The sequence below is a fragment of the Melopsittacus undulatus genome, chromosome 9, assembly GCF_012275295.1.
Source record: "Melopsittacus undulatus isolate bMelUnd1 chromosome 9, bMelUnd1.mat.Z, whole genome shotgun sequence".
Taxonomy (NCBI): domain Eukaryota; kingdom Metazoa; phylum Chordata; class Aves; order Psittaciformes; family Psittaculidae; genus Melopsittacus; species Melopsittacus undulatus.
This window is the reverse complement of record NC_047535.1, coordinates 6,327,553-6,341,806: the sequence shown is the minus strand read 5'-3', so window position 1 is coordinate 6,341,806 and position 14,254 is coordinate 6,327,553. Positions and strand designations below refer to the sequence as shown.

At 46.2% G+C, this 14,254-nt stretch overlaps 1 protein-coding gene across 1 annotated transcript in view; it reads left to right on the top strand.

The window, feature by feature from the left end:
• Window positions 1-12,730: 12,730 nt before the first annotated feature.
• The window catches only part of CHD2 (chromodomain helicase DNA binding protein 2), a 91,898-nt gene continuing 90,374 nt past the window's right edge, over window positions 12,731-14,254 (top strand). Inside the window, exon 1 of the mRNA XM_034065895.1 lies at window positions 12,731-12,774. The gene's annotated coding sequence lies outside the window, so the exon portion shown is untranslated. The remainder of the gene's footprint in view (window positions 12,775-14,254) is intronic.

Genomic DNA, 14,254 nt, shown 5'->3' with positions numbered 1-14,254 from the left:
TTAAGACCACTGGTGAGAGCTCCTGCCTGTTGATGGCAGCCATCATCTGTGCTGCCACAGGCATACATATGTGTGGCATCCTTTTCTAGAGGAATTAACAGTATGGATGCCTTTGTCCTCATGGCGATATACTGAGATGCAGCTTGAATTCTGATCTGTAGCCCTGTAACCCATATGGGCTCCAGAAGGGACAAAGTGGAGCATGGTCCTGGTTCTGTGCATCGCTGTGGATGAGATGCTCAGCTCCCTGTGCTCAGTTGCATTTACAGGTGCCGTGTGAGTTAGAAAATGAGATACTGTGAGACAGCCTTTCCTTTTACAGCCACTTCATTTACAGCTGCCAAGTAAATTGGGTTCTGAAGAGGCATCAGAATTTAGGATGTTTCTTTCCAGCAAACCACTGAAATTCCCAGACAGTTGACCTGTGGAGGCAGGAGGGTTCCCTGGTGCAAAATAAAGCAATTTATTATTGCTGTTCTCACTCTGAGCTAAAATTTCCCTATAAAAACACACAGCTGCCAGCACTGTGGGTGAACATTATTTGCCTTACTTCTTGAATAACCTAAGTCTGAATAAGACACTCAGCCTAAGAGCTTGATGCCATTTAGACCAGTTTCAAAAGTGAAACCATCAAAAGTGCTTTTGTTCTTTCTGCTGCTCCTGTTGTGTTACATAGAGAAGACAGAGAATGAGGCTGCCCAAGCAGTGGCACAGAAGAGGTTTAAACTCAAGGCGAGAGGCACAGGCGATACCTGGAGGTGACACGCTTTGTACTGCACGTTTCATTAGCTCCCATGAAGCTCTTAGCTGATGCCTGTTCATTAGCCACAGACATTGCAACCCAATTGCCCACGCAGCTCTGCAAGGGATCCCATCGCTTTATCCCAGTGGGGCCGCACGCAAAGCAGGAAAGCTGATTTCAAGCTAGGAGGTATCATTAGGGAGTCTGGTCCATCAATATTTCACTGCGTCTCTGCTCCAGGAGGGAATGGGCTGTGGGATGTTTCTCTGTAGCTCATGTGCTTCTGAAACTTATCTCCTTGGCAACTCTTTGGCTTAAACAAAGATCTTTTTGGAGCTGGAGCTGTCAGAAAACGCAGCAGCTCCAGGAAGTTTTCTTGTTAAAATATGTTGGCTCGGCAGCACCATCTTCTGTTCTGCCCTTTAAACAGCCTTGGATGTCACACTTCAAAAACGGGTGCATGCGCCTTGGTTAGATGGGAACTGTGTGAAAGAGACTGAGTTAACGTTTTCCATGCTGGGAATCGAAGCCATAAACCAGATACAGCCCAACAGGTTGGGAGTGTGAACAGCAATGCAGACGAGGGTGAGGTAAACCCTTGCAACCAGGGGCAAATTGCTAAAGGGCAAGTGGTTTCCCATGTGAGGAGCCTTCCCTTTGATGGTTGTACTCCTGCTTGTAGGATTTTCACTGTGATGGCTTTAAGGGACCAGGAACTCAGTGCCTGCTCTGCACAACCCATTCGTGCGCTCACTGAGCTCTGCTTCCCTAGGGTTTTGTTGTTGGCTTTGCAAGGCTTTGAGGTGCAGACTTTCCCCTGCCATATAAGTTGCTCGATGGTTGTGTTTTGGTGGTGCTGTGTAAATGCCAGGTCCCACTCAACAAAGCCCAGGGAGATCCAGGGGCAGGGGGAGGGCAGGGGGAGGGAGGACTCGAAGGAGCCAGGGTGAAAAATGAGGAATTACAGGAGGAGCTGCTCCTTGTCCCATTTCTCCACAGCGCATTGGGATTCAGGCAGAGATCTGTAGCATCAAGGTTAAATTAGGAGGGCAGCCACAGTCATTTCTCATATCTTCTGGCTGGCTGCTGTCTCCTCTCAACATCCTGCATCCATCCTCTGAGCTGGCAGCTCAACCCCTTTTGCCTCCAAACACAGCTCTGCTTCTTCAGCCCACCATAGAGGCAACTGCCTGCATGTATCACTGTAGTGTGTGTATGAGAGAGAATATTCCTATTTACTTTTCACTTCAGAGTATTGTTGCAGGCCCTAAGTAATTAATACCTGAGCAGCTCAGCTCCTCGTGTGGCAATCACCACACAAGAGAAAAGTGTTCTGATGAAAAATACAACAAAGCCCTCAAACCTAAAACACAGCCGCTGGCTTGTAAGAGACACTCTGTGGCAGGATGCTGCAGCACAGCGATCAGTCTCGCTTTAATATACAGGCTGGGGTAATGTAAGAAACACTTGGAGAGCAGCCACAGCTTTCACAGCAGCTGCTGCTACAGTTTTTTGTCAGGATTAAGTCCATTTCAATTATAGAAAGGCTTGTGATCACCTGCTAGGATGCTTTCAGCAGTTCAGGAGGCTGAGGATGTGTATACAGCTATATTTAAATACCAAACGCATCGCATACCCCGCCACCATCCCATTTGCAAAGCACTCTGCAGACATCCCCTAATTAAGTGTTTAAGTATAGATTTCTTCTTCCTTTATGGTGTGATATCAGCGGATTTTCTGAAGGAGATAAAGGAAGCGTGGAGCCTGAGTACAACGGGCATCGTGCCTTGCGAGCCTTTGTTACTGCTTGCATTGCTCAGGCAATGCCAGAAGAGGGCCGAGCGCTGTACCTATATCGGTGCTGCTCCAGCCCTGTAATTCATTCAATGGAGGCATGAAATGCTCTGTCCCAGTATAAGTGCTCAGAGAAAAAGGAGACTTTGATATTGCACAGGGGGTAATGGTTGCATTTGATGATCTCAAAGGTCTTTTCCAACCTGGTTGATTCTATACTTCTATGTTTCTATGACAATGCAGGCAGTAAAAAGCCTGAGAAACCCGTGAGAAAGCTTGAAGTGAGAATAAAACTACAGGGAGCTGGGAAACATGGAAGCACTGGTCTATGGTAGGCGGATGCACAGCTCCACATGGCCCTTCTGCCAACCACTGACCCCAGAGGTCTCCTCCATGATGCAACTGGACCTGAGCAGGCAGAGCCTGCAGTGTGAAAGGGAAGAGGCTGACAGGGATTGTTCAGGGTTTTAAGTGTTGCAGCCTGTGCCGTTTCCCACCCTGCTCCTACCCAGGTACAACCACACACTCAGACCTCCTGAATATAATCATATTAAGACTTTGCTCTTCTCTGTCCGTATCTATACGAGGTTTGCAGAATTAGCAGCAGATGGTGCCTCCAGAAATAGCAGTATCCCTGTCTGACTGCAGGAGGAGGAAGGCATGAAAAGGAGCAGCCATTCAACCCCTGATTTGCCTCCCCATGGTGTGGCTGTAAGGGATGTCACCTTGCAGGGTTGGCCAGCAAGGTCACCAGTGATGCTCCTCCTTCCTACCATGCCTGTCTTGTCACCATCAAAGCCCACAATCACTGTGAAGGTGGCAAAAAAGGGACAGAAAACAGAGGCCAGAGGCAGCTCAGGCAGAAGGGAAACCTTTCAGGGTGACAACAGCAAGGAAGTGACTTCTCATGGAAGGTCTGGCACCTCCTCATCTGATAGTGTTGTTGGCAGGCAAGTCACAGCTGTCATTTGACCTGGGGAATGCTGTGGTTGGATTGTCCTTTTCAATATAAATTAGGAAATGGCTAATGCCAATTCTGAAGACATATTGAAACAACAGAAGCACTTTCCAAAGGTTGTTCTCAAAGGAACTAATTTTGCCTCATTAAATATCTCCACGGATCTCTCCAAAACATCAACATGCAGCTCCACAGACTAATGGGAATCACGCTGGAGCTTGGCATCATGTACTGAAGTGTTAACAGATGGAGGGGATGGTCACGATGGAGGAGTAGGAAGACAAACCTCCCTTTCTACCTCTGCCCCAAACGATGCTTCATCGCCCATCTCAGCTTACCCATCTGTTAAATGCATGGAAAATACTTACTATAGATATGGATTCACCCAGAGGGCAACTAGCTATGGTCATGGAATGGTGCAGCAGAGGCTTTGAGGCATCTGAGAGCTCTGGAGGTTTTGCACGAGGTTCAGATGAGCAGGGGTAGAAGCCCTGCTGGATTACATCTCACTCCCAAGTCTCCCTGTTTGCTTGTAGGTTGAGCTGCATCCTGGAGGCAGAGAGCTGCTGCCACAACCTGCCCTCATCATCCTCATCTTGCTTGCTAATTTACACCAAAAATCAAGCATTTCTGCCTTCAGCCTGATTCAGTTACTGTCACTGGCTCCTTTTGGAAGGGGAAAGCTTGTGTTTCAGCCAGCTCTGCTGCTGCCCCCAAGTTGTTGCTCTCAGCTCCTCCTTCTTATTGAAGAACAGTACATTTACATCCATGGCCATGTTCTGGCAAGCTGGAGAGACTGTAGACACTTGGAAAACAGAGCTTTTTAAAATGTTCCTTACTTCAGTACTTTCCATTTTATAAATCTGGGACTATTCATTACAAATCAGGTTAAATGCAAAAACAAAACCTCAGAAGTGGGAAACAGCAAAGTCCTCATAGAAGTATAAATAGCCAGTTAAAACTGCTGGTGCAGGCTGGTACGTGGTATAATGCAGCTATTCATGGCAGGCTCAATTATTTCTCAAACTGGTGTGGAAAGCTCACTGGGTTTGGTACCTCCTGTGAACATTTACTCTATTTACAGGAGACATTTCCACACAGAGCAAACTTGGGATGAGATTCCACATGGTGGGCTCTTTATGCTCCTGGGATGTCAGTGCTCACAGTGCAAACGTGGTGCCTTGGCACAGCATGGGATCATCTGCTGCCAGCCAGGAGCATCTTGGCTCTTAAAACTGTCAGATTACCCATCCCTTGCAGCAAACAATAACATTATGCCAGGGTAGAGGGATTTTGGCTTTTTTAGTGACGAGCCAGACACTCACAAATCATTTGCATCATTGTATGATCTGCATGATTCTTGAGTTCCATTGACAAGGATAAGCATAGAATCAATCAATCAACCAGGTTGGAAAAGATCTTTAACATCATCGAGTCCAACTGTCACCCCAGCACTGCCAAGGCCACCACTAAACCATGTCACTAAGGGCCTCATCTACACGGGTTTTGAATGCTCCAGGGACAGTGACTCCACCACTGCCCTGGGCAGCCTGTTCTAATATCTGACCACCCTCACTGTGTTCCTAACATCCAATCTAAACCTCCTCTGGCACAGCTTGAGGCCATTTCCTCTTGTCATATCACTGGTTAGGACAATAAATAATCTTGCTGCAGGGGGGAAAGTTTAAAATGACCTTTTGCTTTGTAAAGCCACAGCCAATAATAGAGATTAACACAAATTATCAGTGATGTGTATCTATATACATTGAAAGTTTCTTATTTCTATCATCTCCCATTGCCTGATCCCCGTAAATCTGGATATTAACAACAGGTCTCCTGAGGGTGGATAGGGGCTAAAGATGGTTTTCGACAGGAGAGGGAGCTCTGTCTGCACCAGCTGCTGGGCAACCACTGCTTGTTTCAGGCAGAATGTCAGGGGAAAAGCTGTGCTCCCCATTGGGTTCCTTATGTGTATTCTCAACTGCCTGCAAGAATTTCACAGGCATTTAACTGCAGTGATTTGGGTGTATAGATATATAGTAATGCTCTATAAATCTAATAGTACAACAAGCTTCCATGCAAAGCATGCTTTTGTTTGCTTCAAGAAAAGATGACCTACCCTCTTCAATGCAAGGGTTTAGGCTTTTGGAGAAGCTGGGCACAGGAAAGGCAGAACACGTTTGTCACGGTCCTGTGAGGTCTGCAGGTGGGAACATTTGCCTTATCATCTCAGCAGGTTTACAGAACTCTGAAAGCTGTGCAAGGTGCAGCCATGCTTGTATCTGGATTTCCTACTTAAAAATGAGAAAGGTCAGATCAGATCAAAGGATTGTTGCCCTTTTGACCTAAATAAGTTAAAACAGAATAAGGACTTAGAATATATTTGGAGAGAACAGGGGAGAGAAAGAGGGACCATGAGGATTCAAGGGACTGGGGGCAGTTCCATTGTTCAGAGCTGCTGCCCCACATCTTGCTCAGGTTTTTCAGCACTGAACACCATATCCTGTTCAAACTGTTCAGGACCCCCCTTATTTCCCACTTTAAGTAATATTGCTGCTTCTCAGCGTGTTTCACTCTCCTGTAAGCCTGAGGTTAAATGCCCACCATCCACACATCCAGAAGTCTGGTACCACGGAAACCGACCTCCAGAGCTGTGGCTGCTCCATCCCTGGCAGTGTTCACGGTCAGGTCGGACGGGGCTTGGCGCAACCTGCTCTAGCTGATGATGATTGAACAGAGCCCCCGGGGGTACCACACCCGGCTCACCCCCTCCTGCTCCCGGGAGCCCAAGCGCTCGGTGTTCCCTTTGGGCTCCTTCAGCCCCGCTCCCCGCCCGACACCAGGTGGCAGCAGAGGCGGGTTCATCCCCCGGGATGCGCCGGAGGGCCCCGCGGTGCGGACTGGAATGGGGCTCGGCGTGGGGCAGCTCCGTTGTCCGACAAGGGGTGGTGGAGGGTGGTTGGGTCCGGGGCTCCCCTGCTCCCGCAGGGCGGCACAAGGGGCCTCGGTGCCGCAGCCCGTCGGGACCAGGAACGGATCGCTTGGGAGCTCGGTTGTGTTTTCTGTCGTGTTCTGTGCTTCGTTCCGTCCCGCACGTTTGACTATCAGATGTAATACGATGTACAGTTTCATCCTCCTGGCTTGTCAACACGCTGAGCAAGCAGGGCAGACCAGCAGCCCTTTCAGTTCACCCCCTACAACCTTTTATTTTCCCTTTACTTTACTTTTCATTTTCCGTTTTATTCTTACATTTATTTTTTCCATTTCCTCTTTCCTTCTCCTCATTGTCCTTCTCCTCTTTCTTTTCCTTTTTCTCTCTTAATTTTCATTCTTTTTTTTTTCTTTTTGCAATAGGAATGTCTTAACTCATAAGTGAGATTTAGTTGCCAATTTACTGCTATGGACAAAGCAGTACCTGGCACAGATGTGCTCTTTTTTGGCACAATGTGTTGGTTCTGGCTGGATTTCAGGTCTGAACTCTCCATATATATATATATATATATATACATATATATATATATATCCATCTAGTACCTACCTACATACATACACGTATTAGATGTTCTGCACCATTGTGGTTGCTGTGAGACAGAAAGCTTCAGCTTCATCAGACATTCTTCCTTGTGTTTTGCAAGGGCTTTACCTTCAGCTCGGAACAGGGGAGTTTCACATCTGCTGGTATCAATTTAATCAAGAATGCAAAACATTTTCCATTATTTCTTTCCGTGTTTCTTCTCTGTTGGGATATTCTTAAGCTCCAGGAAATTATGCAATCAAAATGACTGCTTAACTCAGAATTGCCACAACTCAGAATTGCAACAGCCTTTGGAGTCAGCTTATGCCTGACTGCTGAAATAGTTTTATTCACTGATAGAATATTTCTGTGTTTAAAGAAGAAAGACTATGATGCACACCCTTAAAGCTGTGGCTTACGCTTCAATCTTATAAGCAGATGTGGAAAACAATAGGGTTTGTTTTGTTTCGCAGCCTAGGAAAGCCATATCCACCTCTCAGCTTTGGTCACAAAATTCCTGGCAGAGTAAGGACTCATTCAGGACTGCTTTAATCTCTCTGTATTTCATAGTTATTCTCATGAGGCACACAGGGGACCTCTGCATTTCACAGTGACAACAGGACTGAGATGTGGACCTGCCAGTGCAAATATCCCTTATACAGCAGCAGATAAAGGTCTTGGGGCTAGAGCAGTTGCAGGCCCACCTAGGAGGAGATGGGGCCAGTGTACCACATATTAACCATTTCTTGGGAAACCCCTCTCAAGAAAGGTCAGTACAGCCCCTTTGGTTCCAGTTTCCAAAGATGCAAGTGCATTTGCATGCCCAGATGAGATGGTCAGGAGACACCACACATCTCATCATAGGCCAGCGCTGGTGGAGTGACTGCCTTTCTCTTTAATGGTAGCTTAACAGAAGCTGGAACAGCAGGGATGAAAACTGATGCAACTCTCCCAGCAGGTCAATGGTCTCATTAGGTACATATTTAATAGGAAGAAATTCCAGCGCTGAGCCAAACCACAGCCTCAGAGGTGAAGTCAGAGTTCCTGCGACACCCAGTGTCCTCTGAGCTCTGCTTTAATCTCTCGCCTACCTTTGGTATTTACATTCATTTCTCCATTAAAGGTTTGCTGTTTACCCAGGGCAATGTGTCAATTCTTCCCACTGCAGCTCAAATTTTAGTCACATGCCAGCCATGGCAGAGCTTTGCCAAGTGACCCACTGCACTGTGCTTGGTGGCACAGTTCCTCGGTGGGAGAGGAGATGCTGTGTGTTGGTATTCACCAACAGCAGGATGGAGGGATAAGGCTGGAATGCTGATGCTGAGGGACCTCCCCATCTTCTAATGCCTTTGTGATGGAGAGCATCAGCCCAAATACCAGTTCTTGAGAGTGCTAGATGGGCATTATGTGTGTCCTGCAAAGGAATACACATCCTCTAGCATATTCCTCCAGCTTTATGCTTTAAAACAGACAAGTGGAACATGATTCTCCACGAGCAGGAAGTAAAGCCTCCTGCAAATCTGTGTCCTGGGTTACTAGGCTCTGCTTCAAAAAACAATCCCTTTCCATGTGTCCCATCACACCCACAGCAAGCAGAGAGTGTGATGTGATGAGATGCACACTAATTAGCAGCCTAATGGCCAGGCAGCTGCCACCGAGCAGGGTGGCAGATGGCCATGCTCACAGCATCCCTACCCTGAGCCACAGCATTTGAAGGGTTGAGTGGGGAAGTTTCTCTCTGGTTCTTCTCCCTGTCTTTCAAGAGTGGTTGGATTCAGTAAGTGTAGGAGTCACTGACAGATCATGCAGCACAGTGTTCCCATAGGAGAGCTGGGCTGGGCTGGGCTCAGTGAGCTGCTGTCTTGTCTGACGCCACAAAATCTCTCCCTTCTGAATCTTCTAAGCATCCTCAGCAAGTCTGGAGTTGCAGATGTTGTCACACCAGAGCAAGCTCCTGTTGGCTGTGGCCTTCCAGACTCTGCCTTTTCTGGGGTAACACAGAAATTCATGCTGAAGTTAGAAAATATATACATATTGAAACCAGAAGTGAGTAAGTTCTGTGTAAGAGTGAAAGAGTTAGGTAGGCTCCGTCCTACAATTCCTCTTCCTATAGTTCCTCTGAGCTTACCTGCCCCTCAGATGGCCATTTACTCGAGCCTTAAGGCAGTGCAGAGTAAGGTACAGGCTCTTCCACTGTGGATTTCTCAATGCACTCACTGTGTGCTGGCTCAGGAGAGAGGAACTGGCCAAGCTGAGAGCTGTTTTGGGGTCAATGTGCACCAACACAGGTGCTTGGTGTTGCTGGCAGGAGGCATCTCACACTCCTCTGTCCCAGTTCCCTATTGCCACTCTCTGCTTGCTGGCCTTTGTGCACAGGGAACTGATCCAGCTGAAAAGCAGAGGAAAAAGGAAAATGATGGAGTTTGAGTCTGCAATAACTCATCAGTCTGGCTGATGACATGACCACTCAATAGCAAGCACCAGAGAAGGGGCCACTTTCTCTTTGAGCAGCAGCTGATACAGAAGCCAGTCATTACAAACCATCTCCCATAGGCACAACCACTGGTTGTAAGAGCAGTCCTGCTTTTCTTCAACCCCAGGAATCACCATTGCCCAACACCACAGTGCCTCCGCCTTGTGCTGACGGGTGCTTTCAGCCAGGCTGGAAGCTCTTCATTAGCTGTCAGCTAAACGAGCTCCCTGGCCCAGCACCATGCGTGGCTGTGTGTGGCCGAGGGTGGTGAGAAGGACATCCATCTCTCCCATTCAACACAAGCACGGATGTGTGCCCAATTAAAATCCCTATTAACTGTGGCCTTCATTAGTAGGATTGACAATGGCAACTTTTAATGAAGCGTCTGGCTTGTGCAAGAGGCGGAGGAGGGGAAGGATCACTTCTCCATTTACCATGGCTATGTTTAAAAAATAACCCCAAAGAGAAAAGAACTTCCCACTAGTAATTTGAGTGGGATACAGCTGGATTTTGGAAGTCAGGGTGTAGGCGTGGGAGGGATAAAGTGTATTTGAAATCCCCACTTTCTCTCCCCAGCCAGATGAATATTAGCGGATTAAGGTGGTGACTGTTTTCCATGTTGGTTCTTGAATGTTTCTGCCAGAACTAGGTTTTTATGTCCCATTTATAATGGTGTTGGAGCAAGGGAAAGGTGCTGTAATGGAAGTGCTGACACCACTTCATCACACACAGCCCTGCAAACCATGTCGATGCCTACGCAGCTGGAGGAGTTGGTTTGGCAGCTTATACTGGGCCAGGTCTGACAGAAAGGCTCTTTGAAAGTAACTTACTGCTCCAAAAATAAACAACCCCCCCAGCCTTCCTTGCACTGAATGGATGACAAGATTGCTCTTGGCTGTACTGGAGTCCCAGGACATTGTCTGGGGCTTCCCCAGCCAGCACCGCCACAGGATGGGGTTAATTGCTTGAGGTGTGGTGGGAATTGCTGGGTGTGATTTATTAAGGCTCTTTATCTGATATAGGAGGTACCAGAAGGAAAGAGGAAAAACTAGTTAAACTGGAATAACCCTGGTCTTGCTGACGGTGCGGTGCAAGGCTAAAGCTGTTATCTGTGTCACATCCTTCTCTCTGTGAGCCGCCAAGTATCCTCTGAGCCCTGCAGGACTGTGCCAAGCTAGTGCTGTCGTGCTCTGGGCCTCCTTAGACGTTGTTCATGACTGATGCCTTCTGCTTGCTCCCTCCTTGCTCCCTCTGTTCTCAGGAAGGAGGAACAAAGGCTGGGTGTCTTCTGTCATCACGCTGTGGTCTTCAGAGAGTTTCTGGCTATGTTCTCCTAGGAGCTGTCTTTCTCTTTAATCCCATTGAAATGCACGTTGTGCCACAAACCACAGGGCAAACAGTCGGCACAGCAAGCTGACTGCAGGTGTAGGCAGCAACCGCTCTGCTCAGCACAGGGCACAAACCCAGGAGAGATGGTTACTGCAGAAAAGGAGTTGTTTAACACCATGTGAACAGAATTTATCTTGATTTCACAGAATTTATCTTGATTTTTCAAGAAACCAGGTCCAAAAATGAGTTTTGAGCAGAGCTGAACTTGGTTGCAGTGGGGGAACCGTGCAAAACTCAGGAAGTTCTGAGGCTTGCTGAAGCAGAAACGCTTGTTCCAACCACAACATCTAAAGGGAAATCTAAGGTGGCCTGGGGCTTTTAACAAGGAATTGTTCTTTTTACATAATGAAAGTTTCTCACAGCAATGCACTAGTGTTCCAGTACAGAGGTGTCACCTTCCCAGCAGAACCCAGCACTGGAAATGCAAGGGATGCTCAGGAGGTGGGACAGCAGTGGGGACATCACAAAAGCTGGGGAAATGAATTCAAAATGGGTATTTCAAGTGGACTTCTATAAATTGGACAAGTGTAGGGGGTCACTTGAGAAGCAGGCTATGCACAGAGGTTCTAAACTCAAAACATATTAAGGTGAACGCAGCCATTGCTCAGTGAGGCCCTTGGCACCGTGCAGCACATCCCTTACTGCAGTGCTCTGCCTCGCACTGGAAAATGTATTTATTTAGTGGTGGCCAGTGGTTGTGTTCACCCATTCCCTTGTGACAGAGGCATCCGCTGTGTGGAAACCCAGCTTGTATTACTAAAGCTGGAGCACCTTTGCACTGACTGCCTTGAGTGTGTTTACTGAACTCAAACCCTCTTGGTTTCTTTGTCTCAGACTGCAGCCTTGGAAATGCAGTATAAAAGTCCAGCAATTCCCTCCGGCAGAGCAGAGGCTGCCATGTGGGCAGGTCCATGCATGACCACTGGTGCTCTCCATCATCAGATGTTTTCATGTAACTCCAGACTGGGATCGAGATTAGCCTTCAGCCGGAATGCACGCCTGTGGCTTTTGCAGGGAGTCTCTGTAGGAAGCCTTGTGTGCTGTTGAAGGGTTTCATTTCATTTCCCTGTACAGCTTGTAAAAGGCTTCTTGGAAACCAGATCTTTGCATTTGACTTGAGTTTGCTTATCTGCCAAAAGCTGTTTCAAGTTACTCTTTCCAAGCCGTATTAAATGAATCCTTAGGTAAGGAGGCAGTAACAACAAGAACTATGTATCTTTGTTGAGAAGTCACCGCTTCTAATTACGTTCTCTCCTTATAAGCTTTAATATCGAGGACTGCAAAATGAGGTCAACGTCTATTAAATGCAATGCCTCTCCCTGTGGAGCTGGCAATGAAAGCAGCTTCACAACAAAGGTTTCTATTTAACGGGAGGGGGGAGTTTCTATTACAAAAGAAGTCCCCTAACTCAGTGTAGGAGCTTCATTTTCATTTGCTGGCTACAACAAAATGAAAAGATTTAGGTTGAGACTTTAACCAGTGCTTATCTGAGCAAAACAGATAGGAGATGAACTAAAATATGAAGATGGGGAAGAGCAAAAGCTATGTTGTTGCAGGAGCTGACCTAGAACCAGTCTGACAAGCAACACTTTAAATTGCAGGCAGCTCTAGAGAAGCTAGAAAGCAGAGCTGCACCCCTGAACCAAATCAAGGCCATCATGAGCCACAGCTGCATGCAGTGAGCAAAAGGGTTATAGCAGGAGGAGCAGGTTTGCCTTTCTCCTTTTGCTTCAGGGTATATATAGTTGGCTTCCCCTTAGAGAGTAGGTTAGAGTGTTTTGTTTCTTAAGGAGATGAAACAAAAGCTGTAATAGATACAGCAACTAATTCTGAACCATGCAAAGAGGGCTGTTTGTGTTGGGAACACCTCTTGCTGGGCAGCTCTTGTGACAATGTCCTGGCTGGTAAGTGCAAGCCTCTGATTTTCACGTGGCAGAACTGCAGTAGCTGGAATGGGCTTGTTATAAAAATTTACCACAAGTCGGGTTTTGTCCAAATTGATTTTATTCACAATTGATTAGAAATTTAAGAGAGGCAATAAGCAAGCAGTGCTGGGTGCGCAGGGGAGTCTCTGCTCCACCAGCAACGCACACCCCCTCCCACAGGTTCTGTCCTTTTATACCCTCTTTCCTCCAATGTACGTGTCCTTCTTATTCTTATCTTCGCATGTGGGGCTTGTTGCTGGAGACTGTCTCAGTGGTCATGGGGATGAAGATAAGCTATCTTCCTCCTGACTTTTGCTTTAGTTCCGACATATCTACTTGACACATCCTGGCAAGCTACCTTCCCCCCCTGACCCTTTACGTAGTTTCAACATATCTACCTGTCCTTGTTTGAATATCACATGCCTGTGGTTACAATATCTACGCAGATATTGGGCAGTTACAGCTGGTTTTCCTTTAGGCAGTATTCTAAAGTTTACAAAAGTGTTCTGAATTTTACGATATAGTTCTTATGGCACTTAACTAATGTAAAAACGATTATTCCATTATTTCTTCTTCCTTCTTATATCAAGTGCAATGGTTACAGACAAGTTAATATTGGTTACAGATGGATTATATTTAGACAACGTCCTACATTCTACACAGCGATAGCTCTAAATATACAAAAGAAAATGTTTATTCTATTGTCTTTCCTCATATCGAACGCAATGGCTACAAGGGTTTCTAAGCTGCTGACACGAATCATAATTATATTTCTTACAATTCCCCCATTTGTCTTTTTGCAACATATTGATTCGTGTCTTGTTTTCTAAATTAATGACTACCTTTTGTGCCACAGATAATTACGGTGTTGTTTTTGTATTCAATACCATTAGTGAATGAGTTTTCCCGTTGGTTGCTTTTTCAGGATCAAGAGACATAGCTGAGATTTGCATTCCTTGTACGACTGAATGGATTAACCTTATAAAACATGGAATCATACAAGGTAAAAATAAAGATCCTATTAATGAACAAGTAATTATAAAGCCCATCTTTTCCCACCAAGCGCCGCTTAATAGATTATTCCACCAATTGTCATTTAATATTGAGTCCCATCTTTGTATCGGTACATGGGCAATTCTTTTTATTTCTTCAGCTATTTGAGTTACAGCTTGTCCATTATCATCTATTTCTAGACAGCATTCTGAGGTATTAAATTTACCACAGACTCCTCCTTCTTCAGCCAATAGATAGTCTAAAGCTAGTCAATTTTGATATACACCAGCTCTTGTTTGGGATAACTGTTTTGCAATCAATTCTAATGCTTTTGCGGTTTGATTCATAATTACTTCTACTACGGCTTATAGTCGAATAATACGGTTTAACATATAGATGGGAGTTTGATAACCCCAACTCCCATCTTGAGCCCAAGTTGCTGGATCATAATATTCTATTATTCTTT